Below are 27892 nucleotides of genomic sequence, written 5' to 3' on the forward strand. Positions count from 1 at the left end.
TGGGTTCTAAAAAGTTTAATCAATTTTAATCAATTACTGAAAATCAGAATACATATTCCCATAGGACCAATGTCATTTTCCATGGTTAATGCACTGGAAATGTAAAAAGCAATTGAAGCACAAAAGAAAATCAGTTAAAATTCTGGATCAGTAGGAATGGAAGTTTTGTGGTAATGGCTCATTCACATTAAGAAGAATAGCACTCATATCTGATGAGTCTCTGGGGGCTCTTGTCCTCCCATTCACTCCTCAGGCACAGGGTCCTTCTTGTGGCCTGCACATCAGAGACAGTTGAGACTTGTCCTAGGGTGAGGACAGTGGAGATCATGAGAAGGAGATGATTCTAGGTATGGTTCAGAGGTAGAATGACTGTAATGATGGATGTGGAGCAGAGGTGTCCTATAGAGAGTTTTCTTGTGCACTTTCCCAGCCAATATCCACCTCCAGAGGTAAACATTGTTTTTATTTCTATCACCATAGATTCCTTTGTTTTTGTTTTTTATTACTGAGATATAATTGACATGTAACATATTAGTTTCAGGTGTATAACGCTTGTATATATGAATATGCTGTTCATATATTGTGAGATGACCACCACAATAAATCTAGTTAACATTTGATGATTTTATTTGTTCTCAAACTTCATATAAATAGAATTATATAGTACGTACTCTCTGGGCTTGGAATCACTATACAATATAGTATTTTTAAGATTTATCCAAGTAGGCTGCTCTTTTTAATTATATATATTAAATTATATATATATAATATATATATATATAATTATATATATATTTATATATATATATTATATATATATATATAAAAATATATATATTTTTAATTATATGAATATATAATTTGTTTATCCATTCTCCTATTGATGAACATTTGGGTTATTTCCACTTTTTGGTGTTATGAAGAAGTTTTATTCTTGAACAAGTCTTTTTTTGGACATCTGCTCTCATTTTTCTTTTGTGCCTAAGAGTAGAATTGCTGGGTCATGGGGTAGGTATATGTTTAACTTTAGTTGAAACTGCCAGAGGTTGTGCCATTTTATAAAATCACCAGTTATATATATAAATTCCTGTAGCTCCATAGCCTCTCAACACTTGGTACTGTTAGCCATTCTTGTAGGTGTGTGGTGTTATCGCACGGTGTTTTTAACTTGAATTTCCCTGATGACTAATGATGTTGAACCTCTTTCTATTTAATTTCTTGGCCATTTGTACATCTGCTTCGCAAAGTGTTTGTGAAAATGTTTTGCCTGATTTTTAAAAGCTGAGTGGTTTTATTATTAAGTTGTAAGAGTTCTTGTACAGTCTGGTTACAAATCCTTTGCAAATATATGTATTTCAAATATTTTCTCCCAGTCTGTTACTTAACTGATCATTTTCTTAATGGTGTTTTTTGATGAGCAGAAGTTTTAAATTTGGATGAAATCTACTTTATCATGTTTTCCTTTATGGTTAATACCTTTTGCTCTTATTTAAGAAATCTTTGCCTACTCCGAGCTCATATAGTCTCCTGTGTTTCCAGCTAGAAGATTTATATTTTAGATTTCACATGTAGATCTGCAATCCATTTAAAATTAATTTTTTGTGAATGGTATGAGTGTAAGAGTCAAGGTGTTTTTTTTTTCTATTTGAATGCTGTGTTCTTCCAACACCATTTATTCTAAGACCTTTCTTTCTGCTAGAATTGCATTGGTGTCTTTTTCATTGGTCAAGTAACAGTATATGTGTGAGCTTATATCTGGACTGTATTCTGTTCCACTGATCTATTTGTTTATCCTTATGCCTATACCACAGTGTATTAATTACTTACCTTGAGAGTAAAATTTGAAAATTGGTAGTATAAATCCTCCATCTTTATGCTTATTTTAAAGATGATTTTGATGATTCTAGGTTTCTTTGCTATTACATTTAAAATTTTAAATTAGCCTATCAATTTCTACAAAAAAAAGCCTGCTGGGATTTTGATTAGGATTGCATTGAATGTATAGACCAACTGGAAAGAAGTGACATTGTAACAATTAAATCTTCCTCTGTGAAATAGGCTCTTTCTTCTTTCATTAGGTCTTCTTTGATTTCTCCTGTCTTACAATTTTCACTGTAGAACGCTATGCATTTTATTTAGTCCTGTGTACTTTATTATTTTTTAAATCCAATTGTAAATGGTATTATTTTTACATTTTCATATTTCAATTGTTTGCTGCAAGTATAAAGAAATACAGCTGATATTTGTATATTGACTTTGTATCACATGGCCTTGCTTAATTCACCTATTACTTCTAGTAGTTTATAGGTTCCTTGGATATTCTATGTATACAATCGTGTCATTTATGAATAAAGATTGTTCTATTTCCTTTGCAATTTAAAAAAATGTTTTTCTATTCTTATTGTACTGACAGGAACTCCAACACAGTGTTGAATAGAAGTGGTGATAACAGATACCTTTGTCTTGTTAGGGTGAAGCATTCACTATTTCACCATCAAGTGTGATATTATTTGTATGTTTTAGGTAAATAATCTTATCAAATTGAGGAAATTTCTCTCTGTTCTTAGCCAACTAATAGTTTTTATTATGAAATAGTTTTTAATATGGGTTTTGAATTTTATAAAATGTTGTTTCTGTATCTTTTAAGATGATCACATTGTTAAAATTATATTGTATGACTTTTTAAGTGTTAAGCCAGCTATGTCTTTTTGGAATAAACTCACAAGACCATGATGTGTATGGTTCTTACATAATGTTGTATTTGATTGTTAGTGTTTCATTAGGAATTTTTTTTTCCATCTGTATTTTTAAGGGATATTACTCTGTAATTTTTTTTTCTTGTAATGCCCTTGATGGATTTTGGTATCAAGGTTATGCTGGCCTCTCTGAAAGATTTTGTGTACAATTGTTAATATTTTCCTCTAATAGTTTGGTAGCATTTACCAGGGTAGCCATCTGGATCTGGTGTTTTTGTTGTTGGAATGTTATAAATTATGGATTTAATTTCATTAAAAGATACAGGATTATTCACAATTTCTGTAAGTTGTGTTTTTATTGACATAAAGTTATTTATGAATCCTCATTTCATTTTTTTAACGTGTGTAGCATCTATGGTGATGTTGCCTCTGTCATTCTTGATATTAGGTATATCTGTTTTCTCTCTCACTCTTTTCCTTGAACAATTCTGTCAATTTTATTAATCTTTTTAAAGAACCGTCTTTTGGCTTCATTGACTTTCTCTGTTTTTTGTTTTTTAAAAAAATATTTATTTATTTATTTGGCTGCACCAGGTCTTAGTTGCAGCACACGGGATCTAGTTCCCTGACCAGGGATCAAACCCAGGCCCCCTGCATTGGGAGCACCGAGTCTTAACTGCTGGACCACCAGGGAAGTCCTGACTTTCTCTGTTTTATATCTGTTTTCTATTTCATTAATTTCTGATTTTATTTCTTTCTACCTTCTCTTTTTTGTAGCTTGTTGATGTAGATACTTAATTCATCAAATTTCCATCTAAGAGCTACTATAGCTGCATTTCACAAATTTTGATATGCTGTATTTTCATTACTGTTACTTTCAAAACATTTTTAATTTCTATTGTAATTTTGTCTTTGATGAAGGATTATTTAGAAATAAGTTACTTAATTTCCAGATAATTTGGGATTTTCTAGATATGTAAGCAAGCAGGCCCCTATGGGTCCTTCCCCTGACAGGCCCCTCCCCCATAACCTCTGCTTTAGCTCCTCTGAAGTACTTAGATGATAGTATCCGATGCACAGTTCCTGAGTTGTTTTACAGATGCTAAATCCCCCACCAAATGGAAGAAATTCAGTACTTGATGACCATGAGCACTAGCCTGCAGACCTGCTGGAGCCTAAGGACTGATAATGTTAACCTCTGTGACATCAACCTGTTACCTCACCATCAACCAGAGAATTCTGCAGGAGCTCATCACATACCCTGGGATGCCCCTCCCTCACCTTGCCTTTAAAAATGCCTTGCTGAAACCCATTGGGGAGTTCAGGCTTTTTGAGCACTAGTTGTCCTATGTTCAATATATGGTGCCTTAAAATAAATGCTGCACTTTCCTTCACCACAACCTGGTGTCAGTAGATTGGCTTTACTGCTCGCAGGCGAGTGGACCCAAGTTTTGGTTCCATAAAAGATCTTATTGCTATTGATTTCCAGTTTAATTTTTCTGTGGTTAAAGAACATATTTTGTATAATTGTAATCCTTTGAAATTGATTACTAGTTTTATGGTTCAGCATATATTTTGTTGAATGTTCCATATGCATTTGAAAAGATGGTGTAACCTACAGTTCTTGAGTATAGTTTTCTACAAGTGTGAATTAAGTTGCTTGGTATTGTTGCTCAAATGTTCTATATCCTTACTAATACTTTGTCTGCCTGTTCTATTGATTACTGAGGAGGTATGTTAAAATCTCTAACTCTGATTCTAGATTGGTCTTTCCCATACAGTTCTGTCAATTGTTTACTTCATAAATTTTGACGTTATTATTAGGTGCATACACGTTTAGGATTATGTATTAGGTGCATACACATTTAGGATTATGTATTTCTTCTATGGAATTAATCTTCTAATTATTATTAATTTCCTTTTTTTCTCTGTTACTTCTTCCTTAACATATACTTTGACCATTAATAATATAGCCACATTAGTTTTTCATATGGTTACTGTTTTCATGGACTATCATTTCCCATGTTTTATTTCCAATTACTTATATTTAAATCAATTATTTTTAAGTGTGTCTCTTGTAGGCAAGATATTGTTGGGTCTTTTTAAAAAAATAGTCTGACAATCTTTTTCTTTTAAAGAGTGATTAGTCTATTTAAATTTATTGTGATTACTGATATGGTTAGCTTTAAGTATACCATATTTGTTTTTTAATTTTTACCATCTGTTACTTGTTTCTTTGTTCCTTGTTTCCAGCTTTCTTTAGCTTATTCAAGCATGTTTTAGTTCTCCATTTTCCCTCTTTTATTGTCTTTTTACATATATTTCTTATATATTTACTAATTACTCTGATTACAATATATATCTTTAATTTATTAGTATCTGTCTTGAATTAGCACTCAATAGCTCCACAAATAACGTAAGAGCCTTACAACAGTATAATTATAATTTTATTTATCTTTTCTGAATTTTGTGTTATCATTGTCATATATGTTACTTTGACATGTTATGAACCCCATAATACATTGACAGTATTATTGTTTTAGACAGCAAATAGTGTTTTAAAAAGAATATGAAGTGAAAATTTTAAAAATACCATATCAAAATATTAAACTCCTGGGAATAAACCTAACAAAAATATACAAGTCCTCTATGCAGAAGGTGGGAAAAAATATTGGAAAAAATTAAAGAGACCTAAATTAATGGAGTGAGATACCATGTTTATGAGTTATGAATCAATATTACAAGTATGTCAGGTCACTGCAATTTAGTCTTCAGATTCAATGCAATGCCAGTCAAAATCTCAATGTGTAGAACTGTGTGTGTGTGTCTGTGTTTGTGTGTGTCTGTATGTGTGTAGCTGATTTTAAAATCTTAGCCAAGACACCTGAAAAAGAACAAGGCTCACCAAAGAAGATATACAGATGGCAAATAAGCATATGAAAAGATGTTCCACATCATGTGTCATCAGGTAAATGCAGATTAAAGTGACAATGAGGTAATGCTACACACCTATGAGAATGGCCAGAAACCAAGAACACTGATGACACCAAATGCTGGCAAGGCTATATGGTGCAACAGATACTCTTTCATTGCTGGTGGGAATGCAAAATGGTATAGCCACTTTGGAGGTTTCTTAACAAACTATACATACTGTTACCATGCGTCCAACCCTCCAGCAATCGTGAGTCTTGGTATTTACCCAAAGGAGTTGAAAACTTATGTGCATACATAAGTTTTGCACTCAGATTTCCATGCCCCTACCACAGCTTAACTGAGGTATAATTGACAAGTAAAATTATATATATTTAAAGTGTACACCACAATGACTTGCTACATTTATACATTGTGAAATGATTATCACAATCAAGTTAATTAACAGATCCATCACCTAACACAGTTACCTTTTGTGTGTGTGTGGTGAGAATGCTTAACATTTACTTCCTTAGCAAATTTCAAGTATCCAATACAGCATTATTAACTATAGTTACCATGCTGTACATTAGATCCTCAGAACTTATTCATCTTATAACTGAAAGTTTATACCCTTTGACCAACATCTTTTCATTTCCCCTACCTTCTAGCCCCTGGTAACCACCATTCTACTGTTTACATGAGCTCAACTTTTTTTTTCCAGATTCCACATAAAATAATTCCACATCATACTATATGTGATAGCATACTGTATTTGTTTTTCCCTTCTGATTTATTTCACCTTGCATAATGGCTTCTAGGTTCATCTATGTTGTCACAAATGACAGGATTTCCTTTTTATGGTTGAGTAATATTCTATTGTATGTATGTATAATGCAGTTTCTTTATCCATGCATCTGTTGGCAGACATTTAGGCTATTTTCATATCTTGACTATCGTGAATAATGCTGTAATGAATATGGAAGTGCACATATCTCTTCCAGATACTGATTTTGCTTCCTTCAGATACATACTCAGAAGTGGGATTTCTGGATCTTATCACAGTTCTATTTTTAATTTCTTGAGGAACCTTTGTACTGTTTTCCACAATAGCAGTACAAATTTACATTCCCACCAACAATGTACAAGAGTTCCCCTTTTCAACATCGTTGCCAACATTTATTATTTCTTACATATATTTCTTTTGATAATAGCCATTCTAACAGGTGTGAGGTGATATCTCATTGTGGTTTTGATTTGCATTTCCCTGATGATTATTGATGTTGAGCACCTTTTTATGTACCTGTTGGCCATTTGTATATTTTCTTTGGAAAGATGTCTATTCGGGTCCTTTGCCCATTTTTAAAATCAGATTATTTGTTTTCTTGCTAGTGAGCTGCCTGAGTTTCTCATATATTTTAGATATTAACCCCTTATCAGATATATGATGCAAATATTTTCTCCCATTCTATAGGTTGTCTTTTCATTTTCTTGATTGTTTCCTTTTCTATACAGAAGCTTTTTGGTTGGATGTAGTCCCTCTTGTTTATTTTTGCTTTTGTTGTGCTTTTGGATCATCTAAAAAACATCATTGCCAATACCAATGTCAAGGAGTTTTCCCTATGTTTTCTCTTCTAAGAGTTTTATGGTTTCAGGTCTTACATTTCAGTCTTGAATCCATTTCAAGTTAGCTTTGTGAGTGGTGTAAGATAGGGGTCCAATTTCATTCTTTTGCAATGTGGATATCTAGTTTTCCCAACACCATTTGTTGAAGATACTATCCTTTTCCCATTTTATGTTCTTGGCACCCATGTCAAAGATTAGTTAACTGTATATGTATGGGTTTATTTCTAGCTCTCGACCCTCTTCCTTTGGTCTATGTGTCTGTTTTTATGCTAATATCATACTGCTTTGATTACCATAGGTTTTTAATGTAGTTTGAAATCAGGATGTGTAATGCCTCCAGCTCTGTTCTTTTTTCTCAAAGTTGTTTTGGGTCTTTGGAGTCTTTTGTGGACAGAGACATTTACAGCAGTTTTATTTGTAATTTCCAGAACTTGGAAGCTACTTGGATGTCTTTCAGTAGGCGAATGGTGCATCTGGACAGCAAAGTATTATTCAGTGTTAAGAAGAAATCAGCTACCAAGCCATGAAAAGGTATGGAGGAAACTCAAATGCAGCTTACTAAGTGATAGAAACTAAAATGAAAAGGCTACTGTGATGGTTAATTTTATGTGTCAACTTGACTTACTTACTTACCTTGGAGTAAGGTATGCCCAGATAGCTGAGTGTGTCTGTGAGGGTGTTGCTAGATGAGATTTAGCATTTGAATTGGCAGACTGAGTAAAGAAGATCACCTTCACCAATGTGGGTGGGCATTATCCAATCCACTGAGGTCCTGAATAGAAAAAAAAGGTGAAGGAAGGGCAAATTTGGTCTCTACTTGAGCTGGGACATCCATCTTCTCTTGCCCTCACACATGGTCGCTCCTGGTTCTTGGGCTTTTGAACTGGACTATGACTTAAACCATTGGCTTCCCTGGTTCTCAGGCTTTCAAATTTTGCATTGGAACTATGCCACTGGCCTTCCTGTGCTCCAGCTTGCAGATGGCAGATCATGGGATTTCTCAGATTCTGTAATCAGTGAACCAATCCCTCATAATAATTCTCTTAATATATCTATATATCCTATTAGTTCTATTTCTCTGGGGAACCCTGACTAATACAGCGACATATATATGATTCCAGCTATATAACATTCTGGGAAATGCAAAACTGTGAAGATAGTAAAATGATCAGTGGTTGCCAGGGGTTTGAGGGTAGGGAGGGATGAATAGGTGAAACACAGAGGATTTTTAGGGCAGTGAAAATACTCTATCATACTATAATGGTGGATTCATGTCATTATATTTGTTCAAGCCCATAGAATATACAACACCAAGAGTGAGCCCTAATGTAAACTATGGACTTTGGGTGATAATGATGTTTCAATGTAGGTTCTTTGATTGTAACAGATGTACCATTCTGGTGGGGGATGTTGACGATTTGGTAGGCTATGCATGTGTAGGGGCTGGGAGTACATGGGAAATCTCTGTACCTCTCAATTTAGCTGTGAAGCTAAAACTGCTCTAAAAAAATAAAGTCTAAAAAAATGGAATCTTAAAAAACATTTTTTTCAATAATTCTCTTCATTAAAAAAAAACAAGATGGAAGACTAACTGTACTAAACTACAATTGTGTTGTGTTGGTATAAGAATAATCAAATGGGGACTTTCCTGGTGGTCCAGCAGTTAAGACTCTGTGCTCCCAATGCAGGGGGCCTGGGTTCGATCCCTTGTCAGGGAACTAGATCCCACATGCCTCAACAAAGATTCTGTGTGCTGCAACTAAGACTGTGTGCAGCCAAGTAAATAAATAAAAATTTTTTAAGTAATAAAAAAAATAGTCAAATGGATTAATAGGACACCATAGAGAATCCAGAAACTGGAATCTACACAGAAGCTACTAGAACTTACAAGTGATTAGCACGGTCACAGTATAAAAAAGTTCAACATACAGAAATCAACTTCCATTTCCGTATACTTGTAATAAACAATTGGAATCCAAAAGTTAAAAGCAGTACCAATAGCTCATCATAAATGAAACACTAGGTATAATTATAATAGGATATGCAGGATCTTTATTTTTAAAATCAAAAAATGTTGATGAAAGAAATCAGAGAAGACCTAAGTGAATGGTGAGATATACCCTTTTCATTGATGGAAAAATTCAATATAGTTAAGATGTCAATTCTCCCTAAGTTGATATAAAGATTTAATGCAATCCCAATTAAAATCCCAGCAGAATTTTTTGCAAATATAGAAAAGATGATTCTAAAATTCATATGGAAATGTGAAGAAGCTAAAGTAGACAAAACAATTTTGAAGGGCAAGAACCAGTTTGAAGACTCACATTACACATTAAGACATTAAGATATATCATAAAGCGACAGTAAAGAAGACGGTGGTATTGGTGAAAGGATAGACACATAGATCAGTGGAACAGAATAGGCTCCAGAAATAGACCTTCATAAATTCAGTCTATTGATTTTTAATGAAGGTACAGAGGCAATTCAATGGAGAAAGGACAGTCTTTTGCACAAATAATCCTGGAAAAATTAGACATCCATATGCAAAAAAAAAAAAAGTGAAACTTGACCTACATCTCACACTGTATAGAAAATGAATTCAAAATGGATAATAAACCTAAGTGTGAGATGTAAAACTATAAAACTCTTAGAAGAAAATATAGGAGAAAATCTTCATGACCTTGGGTAGGGCAAAGATTTCTTGGATACAAAACCGAAAGCATAATCCATAGAACAAATTGATAAATTAGACTTTGTTAAAACTTCAAACTTTTCTCCTCAAAAGACAATAAGAGAATGAAAAGACAAGCCATGGACTGGGAGAAAAGTTTACTAATCATACATCTGACAAAGTTTACTAATCATACATGACATACATCATGTTTACCTAGAATATATAAAGAACTCTTAAAACGTGAAAAAAAATACAACTTAAAAAAAGGGGGCAAAAGATTTGAACAGACACTTCACTTCAGGAGATATATGGATGGCAAAAAACACATGACGAACCCATTAGTCATTATGGAAATGAAAATGAAAACCAAATGGGAAACTCTTGGACACCTATTATAATGGTTAAAATTAAAAATAATGACAATACCCAGGCTGGTAAGGATCTAAAGCAACTGGAACTCTCCTACATAGATTGTGAGAATGCAAGTGTAATGATCATTCATGAAAATATTTTGATAGTTTCTAATAAAGTTAAACACATACCTACAATGTGACCCAGCAATTCTACTTTCTATGTATTTAGCCTAGAGAAATGAAAACACATGTCCACACAAAAACTTGTACACAAATGTTCATAGCAGTACTATTCATAACTGTCAAAAACTGAAGACAACCCAAAATGGTCCTTCAGCAGATGGATAAACAATTGTGGTGTATTCATACAATGGAGTGCTACTCCTCAGTAAAAAGGAGTAAACTATTAATACACAAACAACATGGATGAATCTGAAATGCATTATGCTAAGTGAAAGGAGCCAGTCTCAAAAAGATACATACCATATATTTCCATTTATGTGACATTCTGGAAAATATAAAACTAAAGTGATGGTGAAGAGATCAATGGTTTCTAGGAGTTAGGGGTGGGTTGAGAGACTGATTAAGGAGTATTAAAATTGTTCTTTACCCTGCTTGTGGTGGTAGTTATAGGAATCTGTGCATTCTTAAAACTCATAAAACAGTAAACCAAAAAAAAGAGTGAATTTGCTGTATGTAAACTTTAAAATAATTAATAGATAAATAAGTTGAGATATATTAGAAGTTGGACTCATCGTCTTGGGGCAAACTGGAAATCTGCATAGCCTACAATTTTATGGCTGGTAGTGCCAAAAATAAGATGGTTGGTATTTATCCTCTCTGGCCCCATATATGCCAGTATCTTTTAATGGTTTTCTATGGTTCTGTTATGCATAACCGACTCATTCTTACTCTGAAAACACATTTATTTTACCTTTTAAACCATATACTAAAGGTCACAGTAACATGCAGTAACATTTTTACAGTTGGAAATTTTAAAAATCTAGAAGAATCAACAGAATAACTATTTGTACTAAAAACAGAGTTCAAAGAAGGGGCAGAATATAAGATCAACATATGCAAATTGATGTTTTTCCCGTATACCAATTTAAAAAAGTAATAGAATAAAAGATCCCATTAACAATAGCAGGAAAAGCTAAACAGTTCCTAAGAATAAACAAAAAAGTAATATGCAAGACCTATTTGAAGAAAACAATAAAACCTGACTAAAAGACATAAAATATGAATTGGATAAATATCTTTTTCCCATATAGGGAATCTTAGTATTGTACAAATTATTGTTTGCCAGTCTCCCAACATTAATTGGCAATCCAATCAAAATTTCAGTTGAATTTTTTATGGACCTTGATAACTTGATTCTCAACTTTATATTGAATACTGAAAAAGAAAATGCGTCAAAAAATTAAAAGGAAGACAAAAATTGAAAAGAAAAATTTAAAAACAAACATTATATTGATTGAACCAGTGTGGTATTGTGTAAAATGATAGCCTCATTTATATAAAATAATTCAGTTTGCAATTAAGATGCTGTTTCAAATCATTATAAGAAAGGATGAATTATCAATAAATGATGTCTATTATCTATTTGGGGAAAAAGTTAAAGTTATGTCCTGCCTTTGTACTGCATCAAATTCCAGAGATGGTTATAAAAAACAAAACTAGAGAACTACTAGGAGAAAATATAAGAAAATATTTGTATAATCTGTGAGAAAAGGAAGACATTTATAAGTAAGAGACAAATACAAGAACAGTGAAGGAAAAGTTTTACATATGCAAATTCAAAACTTCTGAATATAAATAATACTAAATAAGGAATTCAACAAAAGATTAAAATTCAAAATGTGTGAAGAGCTTCACACAACTATTTTAAAAATACAAGACAATAGAAAAATAAGAAAGGATATGAACAGGCCATTCAAAAAAGAAGGACCTAAAAATGGCCAATTAGTTTATAAAATGATCTTCAATCAGACATGTAACCAAAGAAATTTTAGGTAATGTGATATCTGTTTTTCTCATCAGATTGGAAACAAAACGAAACAAAAAGATTGGTCATATTCAGAATTGGAGAAGTGATGGAAGTGGGCATGCTCATCTACTGTGGGTGGAAGATAAATTAATTAAGCTTTCATGTGGAACAAGTTTATCAAAACTGTGAGTTCCTTTTACTACCAATTCCCTTTCAGGATTTCCTACAGAAATAGTTACACATGTGTATAAACAAAGATGTTTATTGTAGCATTGTTTGGGGTATAACTTAGGTGCTGGAGCCGGACTATGTGGACTCTACCCCCAACTACTTTTCTGACCTCAGGCAACTTAATATTTTTGTGGCTCAATTTTCTCATCTGTAAAATGAGGAATAGAATATAACCTACCCTGTACATTGTTGTGAGGAACAGAGAAAATAATATACATGTAAAGTGCTCAGCACATGGCCTGGCACAATAAGTTCAAGTTATCAGGTGGCATTAATAGTGAAAAATTTGAAATAACTTCATAAATGTTCATCAAGATGGGGAAGGACTCTATTATGGGACACCATACTATAGACCTATATATATATATATGTATATATATGTATATATATATGTATATTTTTTAAAATTCATTTTGAATGAGGTGAATTTATTGTACTGACATGGAAAGATTAGCAAAGAGTTTAACCAGCACAGCTCCTGTTTGGTTTCTGTAGCTCTCTTGGCAAAGGGTAGGGACAATCTAAGCAAGCACAGTTAAAGCTTTAGCTCACATTGAGTACATCACATCCACTTGCATTCCACTGACCAAAGCAAATCATATGGACCCGGCCTATTGGGAGGCACTGAAGTCATATTAGATAAGGGCTGGATGTACAGTCATCTTACAGGGGAAAAAGTGAATAGTTGGGAACAGTAATACCATCTACCAAAACTGGCTATCCACGACCCCACGACCCCACCATTGAGTAGACATCCCACACTCTATGTGTGAGTGTGTGTTTTCTATTTACCTTCAGAATCCGTATCTATGGGCCACACATATGAGAAAAACACTATGGAACATTTGCCTGTGGATTCCCCGAGCAAATGAGGTTACAATGGGACCTCAACAATGAGAGATAATTCCTGATTTCTTGTGTCTCCACTGGTAAGATGTAGATACTTAGGTGATCACCAGGCTCATTCCCAACTTAACTTTTTTGTTCCTTCACAATATCCTGGACATTCAAATTTGTGTTTAGTTCCTTGTAAAAACATATTTCATTTAATTTTAACAACAACACCATTATAGGGTAGCTATTTTATCCTCATTATAAATTATTGTGTATCATAGGCCTTCCAGAAGCACTCTCTTATTGTTAAAACTCTTTGATTATGAGTATTAATTGTGCATGCCAATTTTGAGTAGTTTGGGAGGATGGAGTTGGGAGAACTGCCTTGTATCAATGTTATAACAGTGTCTCAGGAATACATATCTATATAACAGGTGTGCTCATTTTTCAAACCTAAGACCCAGCTTTGTGGGGTTAGGGTATGAGATGGCTTTGGGCTCTTGTCAACCACAGCAGAAGGGGGTTCTTGGGATTGTAGCCTCTGGTAACAAGACCACATTGTCTAAATTTATCTCAATGTAGGCTGAGTCATGAGAAACATTTGGCTTCATGATTTTATTATTGAGATGTCCTATTACTTCTGTGGAAATATGTCACGAAGGTTAAATTCCAGAGTTGGAAAACTCAAAAGGCTTTGGGGATTAGCTAGGTGGACTGCATAAACACTATACTACTGCTGGGTGGAGAACAGAAAGAGTGAAATTACATGTGACTAATTTGATGGTAAGGCATGACAGTCAAAAAGCATTTAACTAAGAAGGAAAACAAACACAGTCCTGTCAACAAAAGATCTATGGGCAAAGTTTGGTTCATGGGTCAAGTTTACAATCTCTGAAATTATGCCCTTACCTTTGCCAGTAAGGGCTAGTAGCAAATAGTAAAACACATGAGGAAGTCCAATGCCATGATCTTTAGTCAGAAGACTCTTCAAATGAGAGAATTTGCACCCAAAGAAATAGAGAAAAAGAATTCTCTAAAGAGAGTTTAAAATAAATTTATTTAAAATCCTCAGGACTTCCCTGGTGGTGCAGTGGTTAAGACTCCGTGCTCCCAATGCAGGGGGCCCAGGTTCAATCCCTGGTCAGGCAGCTGGATCCCACATGCATGCCACAACTAAGAGTTTGCAGGCTGCAAATAAGGAGACTGCCTGCCGCAACTAAGACCCAGTGCAACCAAACAAAGAAATATTTTTAAAAAATAAAAATAAAATTCTCAAGGAAGGGAAGATGCTACTTTGAATACACCCCAGCTCCACACCAGTCTCATCCCAACTCAGTTTTCATAAGTCAACATCTGTAGGTTCCGGCAGATAGTGGAGACCTCAGGATCAGTTTGAGGGCTGACTGAAAGAGCAGGTACGGGTCTTCCTCACCTTCTGGCTAAATCAATGTTTCTCAAACTTTACTATGCATCAGAATTACTTGGAGGGCTTACTAAAACACAGATGACTGGTGACCGGAACTTCTGATTCAGTAAGTCTGGGATGGGGTCTGAGAATTTCTATCAAGTTCCAGATGATGCTGGTGTTTCTGGATCAAGAACCAAATTCTGAGAAACACTGGGGCAGGCAACAGTCTGGAGACCAGTACTGGAGATCCCTAATAAAAGGCAGTGTGAGGAAAGAGGTAGCTGACTCTTGGAACCATAATAGTGCTTCCCATATCTCCAAAAATAAAGAATTAAAACCAACCAGAATATGGGGAACAAATCTCCTATACAGAAAAATTCCACATTTATGTATGTATTGCCTTCTCAAGGAGGTGGAGCATAACTCCAGGCCTGAGATTGCTTATCCTTCGAAAGGCCACCTTGCATCTTTGGCCAATGGCTGGTGTCTGGGAATTTGGATTTGGGGAGGGTTCTTACCACCCTAACTGATAAGAGTTTGCTGTGCCTACGCTGTGCCTACACTGTGTTACCGTGTGGTTTATACTGAACACCTGCTCTCCTTCTGGGAGTCTGGAATTTGATATGTGCTGACAGAGGGTGCCTGTGTGACTAGCCCTCATTACAGACCTTGGGCACAGAGTGGAAAGATGTGAAAGTCTTCTGACTATTTCTACTTTCTTAGAGAAAAAAGAAGCAAGGTTTAGTGTTCATGAATTTAAGACGTCAAATGAGCATAGTGATATTTTTCTCTTGCCATATTTGTGTTTTAGTGCAGGCACATAACCAAAGGTAATGTTTAGCCAAGCAAGTATGGAGGAAAGGGCAAAGGAATTGAGAGTGCATGGTAGGGTATGATTATAATGTTGGACCATGGCTTATAGACCAGGTGGGCTAGGAAGTGAAGATAGAGCAGGTTGATGGAGGGCATGAAGTGGAGTCAAAAAACTGTGGAGGGGCTTCCCTGGTGGTGCAGTGGTTGAGAGTCCACCTGCCGATGCAGGGGACACGGGTTCATGCCCCGGTCCGGGAAGATCCCACATGCCGCAGAGTGGCTTGGTCCATGAGCCATGGCCGCTGAGCCTGCGCCTCCGGAGCCTGTGCTCCGCAACGGGAGAGGCCACAACAGTGAGAGGCCCACGTACCACAAAAAAGAAAAAAATAACAAAGAAACTGTGGAGTTAGAGTAATGGAGTGAATGTGCTGAAAAGATAAGAGATGGTTTTGGAGAGTGGGTTGCTTGAAATCGAGATTTTGGTGGTAATGACATAGGTGGATTATAAAATCATTGGAATGAGAAGGTTACTGAAGAGAGAGGCCAGGTGGTAAAGGCCTACCTCAACACTCATACTTATTCTCCCATCCTCCTTAATAACAGAACCTTGATTTTACCTGGACACACTGCCTCTCTGTATAAAGACACATTTCCTAGCCTCCCTGGTAGCTAGATATATGTGACTAAATACTTCCAATGAGATCTAAGTGGAAATGTTATATGGAACTTCTAGTAATTTTCCTTAAAAGAAAAGTGGTGTGGCCTTCTATATTTCTCTTTCCCTCTGTGTAGAATGTCCATATAATGGCTGGAGCTCCAGCAGCCATCTTGGACCATAAGGTAGAAACCATATGCTGATAGTGGAGCAGAAAGAGATGCTGTGGAGCTGTTACACCATTTCAGGACTATCTTCCTCTAGAGTTTTTCATATGAGAGGGAAATAAACTTAAACCTTTTTTAATCCATTGTTACTTTGGGTGGTTCTATTATATGCAGTGGAATCTAATCCTAACTAATACATTGGGTTGGTGAAAGTATTACCTACACAGATGTGAACTACAGAATAATGCTGCACATCCAAGTTCATGTCAGCATTATTCACAACAGCCAAAACATGGAAACAACCTAAGTGTCTATCAGTGGAGAAATAGATAAAGAATATGTGGTGTATATACACAATGGTATATTATTCAGCAAAGAAATGAAGGAAATCCTGCCTTTGCAGCAACATGGATGGACCTTGAAGGCATTATGCTAGGTGAAGTAAGTAAGACGGAGAAAGAGGAGTATTGTATGATCTCACTTCTATGTGGAATCTAAAAAACAGAACAAAGCACCTGAACTCATTGATGCACAGAACAGATTGGTGGTTGGCAGAGGCGGGGGGTGGACAAAATGGGTGAAGGGGGTCAAAAGGTAAATACTTCCAGTTATAAGATAAACAAGTCCTGGGGATATAATGTACAGCATGGTGACTACAGTTAACAATACTGTACTGTATATTTGAAAGTTGCTAAGAGAATAGATCTTTAAAGTTCTCATCATAAGAAAAAAATTTGTTAACTATTTGTGGCCATAGATGTAAACTAGATTTACTGTGGTGATCATTTCATAATATATATAGAAATCATTATATTGTACACCTGAAACTAATATAATGTTATATGTCAATTATATATCAATAAAAAATTGAGATTTACAAAACTGCTGAAAAAATTAACTACAGGAGTAGTTATATATATAGAAAGGGGGAAAGCTTGGTGCTAAAATCTTCACTGAATGAAGAGGAGTAAACGGGAGGTCCGTAAATAATTTCAAACAGGAGAGGTAGTGGGTGCTTTAAAGAAGCTGGGGAATTTGAGAAAGCAGGGAGAAACAGCAGTGAGGACCAAGGCAGCAAGGAGGATCGAGGAAGACACGCACCCCACCTTCGTTCCCACACTAAAATATTGCCTTTTAACATCCTGTGTTTGACTGAGGAAATAAGATATGGATAGGACATGTCACTTGTGTTTCAAACCAAACAATATTAGAGATGACATACTGACTCAGAGCAATGATCTATCCCAGAATATTTTCTGGAAGAACATGCTTGCCCCACAGACATTTCAAAATGTTAAGCATCCCATAATCTTCTTAATCACTTTTTAATAAAATAGTGAAGTATTATTCACCATTTTATTTACTCCTTTAAAAACTCATCCATACTTTTATCTCCCATGTTTAACTTATTCATGTAATTAATCATTAATTTACTGAGGTCTTACTGTGTTTCAGGTACTATATTAGGCACTAGGAACATACAGATTAATTACAAAGTATCTTCATCAAAAGAGTTTACTATTTCAAGGAGGAACTAGGTGAGAGAAACAATTGATATTCTATAGTGTGACAATGATAGTTGCCAAATATAATTGAGCAATATACCAGGTGCAGTGTGAAGCATAAAGATAGGTCACCTATTTCGTCCTGGAGATTTCTGGAATAGGTAACAGATTACGTGAATCTTGAAGGTGAAATAGGTTGGGCAAGTGGAAAATGTAACAAGAGGAGGGTACAGCATGAGAATGTGTGTAGAGGCATGGAAAAACACAGCACTTTGGGAAATTCCAAGTAGACAGCCTGGAGGATGTTTGTATAGTATTATACATTATATTACTACTGACAAAAGTAACCATGCACAGATCCAGTAAAATTATCTCATTTATGAATGTACTGTTATTAATATACCATACATTTTGCTAGTGGAGACTATTGGCTTAATGTGCTCAGCTATAAGAAAGAACTTACCTAAGTATTTCAAGAAAATGTGTCTTTTGACCTCATATTACCATTTTCTCCTCTCTACAACTGTAGTCTATACTTATTCAACAAAGGAACAAAATTGCCATAGTAAGTAATAGTATGCTTTATCAGAAGATCTTAATTTGTAGAGTAATCAAGGGAAAAGATAGTAATTTAAATGAATGGTACTATCCAATATTCTTCCTCCTCTGAGAAAATTCCACTAGACTATGCCTCTGGGTCAAATCCTGAACCAAAAGAATACTTTTTTAAAAAATAATTTTAAAATTTTAGAATAGTTTTAGATTTAAGAAAAATTGGGAAGATAGTACAGAGTTCCTGTATATCCCACACACAATTTATTTTATTGTTCACATCTTACATTACAGTGCTACATTTGTCACAACCAATAAACCAATCAGTACATTGTTATTAACTAGAATCCATACTTTATTAATATTTCTTCCATTTTTACTTAATGTCTTTCTATGTTCCAAGATCCCATCCAAGATACATTACATTTAGACATCAGGTCTCCTTAGGCTCCTCTGTACTATGACAATTTCTCAGACCTTCCTTTTTTTTGATGAGCTTCAGTTTTGAGATGGTCGGGTATTTTGTAAGATATTCCTGAACCTGGGTTTGTCTGATGTTTTCCTCATGGTTAGACTGGGTTATGGTTTTAGGGAGGAAGACCACAGAAGCAAAGTACCCTTCTCATCACATCATATCAAGAGTACATACTATCCACATGACTTTACTGTTGATGTTAATCTTGATCACCCAGCCGAGGTAGTGTTTGTCAGATTTCTCCACTGTAAAGTTATTTTTCTCCCTTTACTGCTCTTTGGAAGGAAGTCACTCTATGCAGCCTACACTTAAGGAATGGGGAGTTATGCTCCAACTCCTGGAGGGCAGAGTATTTATATAAATTGTTTGAAATGCTTCCATATGGGAGTTTTCTCTATTCTACCCCACTTATTATTCAATCACTTATTTACACCATTATGGACTGATGGGTATTTTTTATACTTTATATTATAATCCAATGCTAGGCTATTTATATTGTTCAAATTGTTCCAGCTTTGGCCATTGGGACCACTTTCAGTTGGTTCCTGTGTCCCTGTGACATACCCCCCCATAGTTTGCTTTTTGAGCCTTTCCTTACTTTCTGGCACTACAAGAAAGCATTTTTCTGTATAATATAATTGGGAAAATGATACAACCTTTTAATATAATTACAAAAGCAAGATATGGTAAATTGATGAATATTAATACATATTCACCAGTAGCTAGGGCTTTGTATCTTGAATTCTTTTGAGTTCACTTTCCTATTCACATCCTACTTTTAGCTTGGATTAATTAATTATTATTAAAAAAATAATTTAACCAATGATTTTTTTTTTGGTAACCTTTCATATTATAAGTAAAATGAGAGCATCAGTGAACTTAGAATTACATGCTTTTTATTTAAAGAGGAAACTGGGGTACTTATTGCTGATAACTAGGAATTACATTATCAAAGGACTTTAATTCAACAGACTTACATGCTGAAAGAGGCAAATTTATTTGTTAAAAGAAGGAAATGAAAAAGAAGCAGCTTTCAATTTACCTTTGAATTGGAAGAGTCTGCAGATTAAAAGATACTAGGTCCATTTCAATAGAGGATAAATCCCCAGTATCACAAGGATTATGGAAGAAAAAAGACCTTCTAATTCTCAAAAAGCATTTCCACAGGTGAAATTAGGTGAAATAGCAAGGAATTGTACAAATAGTTACACGATTAGGAGGAAGTTGTAGTTCTCACATTTCTGGTTCTCTTGTTTATTGTACATTGGGAAAGATAATGATTTCTAATGTTGTTCTTCCAGTTGTTCAAATTTATTTTTTGGTTAAGCAATAGGTAGCAATCCCAAATGTATTACACCACAGCTTATTTATGAACACACTTGGCTGGTACATCCAGTTCCTTTCTTCATGAAATTAGGTGTGCCAGACATCTAACATTTAGTTAACTACTCTGACAGACAAGAAGAGAGCAAAACTTCTAGGGATGGGAAAACAGAATCAACAGCAGCACTTGGACATAAACCGGAAGCCCTGGTTTTCATTTCATTTGCTTTGTTTTTCATAACTACAGTGTGCAACATAAGAAGAACTATTATAAGCAGAATACCCCTATATGTAGTTGTTATCAATTCTAATTTATTACATAACTGACTTCTTTGAATACTTATTACTTAGACTCTCTGTGTGGGAGGGTTAGGAGGGGAGAAAGTAGGAGTTGGGAGGAGAAAATCCAATCGCATTTGTAGGCCACACCAGCAGTTGATGGCTACTTATCACAGTTCTAAGATAAAGTCTTGTATCCTAATATGGGAACTAAGAGATCAAAAAAGACTGGACAGCTCATTTAAAATCCCAAGTTTTCCAGCTAAGTTGAACATGTTGGCAGCTGGTAGATTTTAGAATGATCCATGAGCCTAGAAAGTTGAAGGTAGTTTCTTCATTGAGAAAATAGAGATGTTTTGCTTAGAGGAAAAGAGTGAAAATGACAAGGTATCAGACACCCTAGTGAACAGCTAGTGAAACAAAGTGTTTAAGTATCTGTATATTTTACCCTAGATATATACAACTGTTATAAATCCATTATTTCCCTTATCTCTCAGGAAAAATACATTTAGTTACAATATAAAAACAAATAAAAGATTAAACTTCCAGTAGAAAACCAAATGCTGTCAGAAGCACAGTTACATGGAGTCACCCATTTCTTATGTAGATATTGGCTTATGCTTCCCACCATAATATTTGATAAATGACAGCAAACATTTATTAAGCACCTACCACAAGGGCAGAGTCAAGATGACGGACTAGGAGGACGCAGAATTCGCGTCTCTGCACAACTAAGGCACCTACCAGGTACTGGTGGGGGACCATGGACACCTAAGGGGACAGGAGGAACCCCCAGCCACCGGGTAGGATGTGAGGCATGTGGCGTGTGAGGGGGGAGGAGAAGTGGAGGTGGGACGGGACTGGCACTCCTGCAGGGGAAAATTGGTCATTGGGAGGGCAGAGGAGCAAAAGGAAGCGTACCCAGGTTTCCCCTGCCCACTTGGGCTCCCGGGAGCCTGCTGAGATCCCAGGCCTGATCCTCTGCACACTGAGGCCCCCTCCAGCCATGCGGGTCCTGAGGGAGTGGGAGGGAGGGAAAGGGGAGCAAAAGTAAAGGCCAGACCTACAGAACTGGCACCCCTAAGGGGTGGCTGGGGGAAGGGAGGAGTCCTACACCCAGTGGGACCCACCCACAGTTAGGGGTCAAGTGGGGATGGGGGAGAGCCTGGGGGAGACCCAGGAAGGGGGTGCGTGGAGGAATGGAAGGGAACCTGGCCAGTGTTTTCCCTGTGCACTTGGGCACTGGGGAGCTCCCTGGCCTAATCCTCTTCCCTCGGAGCCTCCCTCCTGCCGCACAGAGCCCGAGCCCCGCCCCTACACCCCACCCAGGGCCCTACCTCTAAACTTGGAAAGCCCCTCTGAGAGCCCCTCCAACCACGCTGGGCCTAAACCCCATCCACACGCCCTCACCCACGGCCGTACCTCCAAACTCCAGAACTCCACATTCCGAGGGCCCTTCTTTGGAGGTGCTACCTCTCCCATTTCATGGGCAGGTCCTAAGCAGGGCTCCACCCCACGCTTGAACGTAACCCTGACTAGGCCCTGCCCCATGCTCAAAAGTCACCCCCACCACTGCCTAAGTTACACCCCTGCCTAAACTCTGACCCCCATAGCCAAGGCTTTTTTTTTTTTTCTTTTTCCTCTTTTAGATTGGGTTTCTGTTTTACCTTGTTGTTGATTCATTTATATTTTTATTTTTTCTAATAAATCTTTTATTTTTCTTATTTTATTTTATTCTTTATACTTCGTCATTGTTCTGCTCTTTTTGGCTTGTTCCCCCCCTTTATTTTCTTTCTTTTTTCTGTTGTGGTTTTGTTTCACCTTGTTGCAGTTGTTTCAATTATATTTTTATTTTTCCTAATACATTTTTTATCTTTCTAATTTTATTTTGTTTTTTATTCATTGTTATTGTATTGTTCCTTCTTTTCTTTTCTTTTTTTTTTTTTTAACCATGCCACATGTTTTGCGGGATCTTGGTTCCCAGGCCGGAGGTTGGGCCTGAGCTCCTGTGGTGGGAGCTCTGAATCCAAATCGCTGGACTAACAAGGATCCTCAGACCCCAGGGAATATTAATCGGAGTGAGACCTCCCAAAGGTCCTCATCTTGGCACCAAGACCCGGCTCTATCCAACTGCCTGCAAACTCCAGTGCTGGACGCTGCAGGCCAAACAACCAGTGACACTGGAATATGCCCCACCGATAAAAAAATATATGACAAAAGATATGTTGCAGACAAAGTAGCAAGGTAAAAACCTACAAGACCAAATAAATGAAGATGAAATAGGCAACCTACCTGAAAAAGAGTTCAGAGCAATGATAGTTAAGATGATCCAAAATCTCAGAAACATAATGGAGAAAATACAAGAAACATTTAACAAGGATCTAGAAGAACTATAGAGCAAACAAACAGTGATGAACAATACAATAACTGAAATTAAAAATACTCTAGAAGGAATCAATAGCAGAATAACTGAGGCAGAAGAACGGATAAGTGAGCTGGAAGATAAAATGGTGGAAATAACAGCAGGGAGCAGAAAAAAGAATGAAAAGAACTGACAACAGTCTCAGAGACCTCTGGGACCATATTAAACACACCAACATTTGAATTAGAGGGGTCCCAGAAGAAGAAGAGAAAAATAAAGTGAGAAAATATTTGAATAGATTATAGTCAAAAACTTACATAACACGGGAAAGGAAATAGTCAATCAAGTCCAGGAAGTGCAGAGAGTCCCATACAGGATGAACCCAAAGAGAAACACGCTGACACACATATTAATCAAACTATTAAAAATTAAATACAAAGAAAAAATATTGAAAGCAACATGGGAAAATCAACAAATAACATAAAAAGGAATCCCCATAAGATTAACAGATGATCTTTCAGCAGAAACTCTGCAAGCCAGAAGGGAGTGGTAGGACATATTTAAAGTGATGAAAGAGAAAAACTGACAACCAAGATTAGTCTACCTGCCAAGGATCTCATTCAGATTTGACAGAGAAATCAAAAGCTTTACAGACAAGCAAAAGCTAAGGGAATTCAGCACCACCAAACCAGCTTTACAACAAAATGCTAAAGGAACTTCTCTAAGCGGAAACACTAGAGAAGAAAAAGACCCACAAAAACAAACCCAAATCAATTAAGAAAATGGTAATAGGAACATCCATATTGATAATAACCTTGAATGTAAATGGATTAAATGCTCCAACCAAAAGACAGACTGGCTGAATGGATACAAAAACAAGAGCCTTATATATGCTGTCTACAAGAAACCCACTTCAGATCTAGGGACACATATAGACTGAAAGTGAGGGGATGGAAAAATATATTGCATGCCAATGGAAATCAAAAGAAAGCTGGAGTAGCTATACTTATATAAGATAAAATAGTTTTAAAATAAAGACTGTTACAAGAGATAAGGAAGGACACTACATCATGATCAAGCGATCAATCCAAGAAGAAAACGTAACAACTATAAATATTTATGCACCCAACATAGGAGTACCTCAATACATAAGGCAAATATTAACAGCCATAAAGGGAAATCAACAGTAACACAATAGTAGTGGGGGATTTTAACACCCCACTTACACCAATAGGCAGATCATCCAGAGAGAAAATAAATAAGGAAACACAAGTTTTAAAAGACACAATAGACCAAAGAGACCTAACTGATATTTTTAGGACATTCCACCTGAAAGTGGAAAAATACACTTTCTTCTGAGGTGCACATGGAATGATCTCCAGAATAGATCACTAATCAAGCCTTGGAAAATTTAAGAAAATTGAAATCGTATCAAGCATGTTTTCTGACCACAATGCTATGAGATTAGAAATCAATTACAGGAAAAAGAACAGTAAAAGACAAATACATGGAGGCTAAACAGTGTGCTGCTAAATAACCAAGAGATCAATGAAGAAATCAAAGAAGAAATAAAAAAATACCTAGAACAAATGACAATGAAAACACAATGATCCAAAACCTATGGGACACAGCTTAAGCAGTTGTAAGAGGGAAGTTCATAGCAATTCAAGCTCACCTCAAGAAACAAGAAAAATCTCAAATAAACAATCTAACCTTACACCTAAAGCAACTAGAAAAAGAACAAAGAAAACCCAAAATTAGCAGAAGGAAAGAAATCATAAGATCAGAGCAAAAATAAATGAAATAGAAACAAAGAAAACAATAGCAAAGATCAATAAAACTAAAAACTGGTTCTTTGAGAAGATAAACAAAACTGTTAAACCTTTAGCCAGACTTATCAAGAAAAAAAGGGAGAGGACTCAAATCAATAAAATTAGAAATGAAAAGGGAGAGATTACAACTGACACCACAGAAATACAAAAGATTATAAGAGACTACTACAAGCAACTCTATGCCAATAAAATGGACAACCTGAAAGAAATGGACAAATTCCTGGAAAAGTACAACTTTCCAAGATTGAACCAGGAAGAATTAGAAAACATAAACAGACCAATCACAGGTTATGAAATTGAAACTGTAATTAAAAATATTCCAACAAACAAAAGTCTAGGAACAGATGGCTTCACAGGAGAATTCTCTAAGACACTTAGAGAAGAGTTAACACCTATCCTTTTCAAACTCTTCCGAAAAATTGTGGAGGGAGGAACACTCCCAAATTATTCTATGAGGGCTGCCATCACCCTGATACCAAAACCAAACAAACATATCACAAAAAAAGAAAATTAGAGACCAATATCACTGATGAACATAGATGCAAAAATCCTCTACAAAATATTAGCAAACAGAATCCAACAGCACATTAAAAGAATCATACACCATGATCAAGTGGGATTTATCCCAGGGATCCAAGGATTCTTCAATATACACAAAACAATCAATGTGATACACCATATTAACAAATTAAGGAATAAAAACCATATGATTATCTCAATAAATGCAGAAAAAGCTTTTGGCAGAATTCAACACCCATTTATGACAAAAACTCCAGAAAGTGGGCATAGAGGGAACCTACCTCAACATAATAAAGGCCATATATGACAAACCCACAGAAGACATCATTCTCAATGGTGAAAAACTGAAAGCATTTCCTCTAAGATCAGGAGCAAGACAAGAAAGTCCACTCTTGCCACTATTATTCAACATAGTATTGGGAGTCCTAGCCACAGCAATCAGAGAGAAAAAGAAATAAAAGGCATACAAATTGGAAAAGAAGTAAAACTGTGACTGTTTGCCGATGACATGATACTATACATAGAAAATTCTAAGGATGTCACCGGAAAACTACTAGAGCTAATCAATGAATTTGGTAAGGTTGCAGGATACAAAATTAATGCACAGAAATCTCTTACACTCCTATACACTAACAACAAAAGATCAGAAAGAGAAATTGAGGAAACAATCCGATACCATCGCAACAAAAAAAATAAAATACCTAGGAATAAACCTACCTCAGGAGGCAAAAGTCCTGTACTCAGAAAACTATAAAACACTGATGAAAGAAATCAAAGATAACATAAACAGATGGAGAGGTATACCATGCTCCTGGATTGGAAGAATCAATATTGTGAAAATGACTATACTACCCAAAGTGATCTACAGATTCAATGCAATCCTTATCAAATTACCAGTGGCATTTTTCACAGAACTAGAACAAAAAATTCCACAATTTTGTATGGAAGCACAAAATACCCCAAATAGCCAAAGCAATCTTGAGAAAGAAAAACAGACCTGGAGGAATCAGGCTCCCTGACTTCAGACTATACTACAAAGCTACAGTAATCAAGATAGTATGGTACTGGCACCAAAACAGAAATATAGATCAATAGAAAAGGATAGAAAGCCCAAAGATATACCTATGCACATAGGGTCACCTTGTCTTTGATAAAGGAGACAAGAATATACAATGGAGAAAACACAGCCTCTTCAATAAGGGGTGCTGGGAAAACTGGACAGCTACATGTAAAAGAATGAAATTAGAACACACCATAACTCCAGATACAAAAATAAAGTCAAAATGAATTAAAGACCTAAATGTAAGGCCAGACACTATAAAACGCTTAGAGGAAAACATAGGGAGAACACTCTATGACATAAATCACAGCAAGATCCTTTTTGACCCACCTCCTAGAATAAGGGAAATAAAAACAAAAATAAACAAATGGGACCTAATGAAACTTAAAAGCTTTTGCACAGCAAAGGAAACCATAAACAAGATGAAAAGACAACCCTCAGAATGGGAGAAAATATTTGCAAACGAAGCAACTGACAAAGGATTAATCTCCAAAATATACAATCAGCTCATGCAGCTCAATATCATAAAAACAAACAACCCAATCCAAAAATGGGCAGAAGACCTAGATAGACATTTCTCCAAAGAGGACATACAGATAGCTAACAAATACATGAAAATATGCTCAACGTTACTAATCATTAGAGAAATGCAAATCAAAACCAAAATGAGGTATCACCTCACACTGGTCAGAATGGCCATCAGCAAAAAATCTATTAACAATAAATGCTGGAGAGGGTGTGGAGAAAAGGGAACCCTCTTGCACTGTTGGTGGGAATGTAAATTGATAGATCCACTATTGAGAACACTATGTAGGTTCCTTAAAAAACTACAAATAGAACTACCATATGACCCAGCAATCCCACTACTGGGCATATACCCTGAGAAAACCATAATTCAAAAAGAGTCATGTACCACAATGTTCATTGCAGCACTATTTACAATAGCCAGGACATGGAACCAACCTAAGTGTCCATCAACAGATGAATGGATAAAGAAGATGTGGCACATATATATATATTGGAATATTACTCAGCCATAAAAAGGAACGAAATTGAGTTATTTGTGCTGAGGTACATGGACGTAGAATCTGTCATACAGAGTGAAGTAAGTCAGAAAGAGAAAAACAAATACTGTATGCTAACGCATATATATGCGATTTTAAAAAGTGGTACAGATGAACCTAGGGGCAGGGCAGGAATAAAGATGCAGACTTAGAGAGCGGACTTGAGGACACAGCGGGGAAGAGGAAGCTGGGATGAAGTGAGAGAGTAGCATTGACGTATATACACTACCATATGTAAAGTGGATGGCTAGTGAGAAGCTGCTGCATAGCACAGGGAGATCAGCTCAATGCTTTGTGATGACCTAGAGGGATGGGATAGGGAGGGTGGGAGGGAAGCTGAAGAGGGAGGGGATATGGGGATATATGTATACACATAGCTGACTCACTTTGTCGTACAGCAGAAATTAACACAATATTGTAAAGCATTTATACTCCAATAAACATGTCAAAAAAAAAGAAAAGAAAGCACCTACCACATGTCAGGAACTCTGCTAAGGACAAACAAAGATGACTAACAGAGTACCTGAGCTCACAGTCCAGGAATTACTGGAAGGAAAAAGTGAT

General features: G+C 35.9%; 1 protein-coding gene and 2 long non-coding RNA genes across 3 annotated transcripts in view; 1 reads left to right on the forward strand and 2 right to left on the reverse strand.

Moving 5' to 3' along the window:
• Positions 1–12447, forward strand: part of LOC117198778 (uncharacterized) — a 49447-nt gene extending 37000 nt beyond the window's left edge. The window contains exons 2-3 of the long non-coding RNA XR_004480026.2: positions 7661–7763; positions 12303–12447. This is a non-coding gene — a long non-coding RNA (uncharacterized LOC117198778). The remainder of the gene's footprint in view (positions 1–7660; positions 7764–12302) is intronic.
• LOC117198774 (uncharacterized) lies at positions 1–27474 on the reverse strand. Its single transcript, XR_004480022.2, has 3 exons — positions 21914–27474; positions 7866–8004; positions 1–303 (listed from the first exon to the last, which is right to left on the reverse strand). It is a non-coding gene; the product is annotated as an uncharacterized LOC117198774 (long non-coding RNA).
• LOC101270999 (flavin-containing monooxygenase 5) overlaps positions 1–27892 on the reverse strand; it is a 109768-nt gene that overhangs the window by 47139 nt on the left and 34737 nt on the right. The gene's annotated exons all lie outside the window — the stretch shown is intronic.

Source organism: Orcinus orca, chromosome 1 (genome assembly GCF_937001465.1).
Source record: "Orcinus orca chromosome 1, mOrcOrc1.1, whole genome shotgun sequence".
In the NCBI taxonomy this organism is placed as follows: domain Eukaryota; kingdom Metazoa; phylum Chordata; class Mammalia; order Artiodactyla; family Delphinidae; genus Orcinus; species Orcinus orca.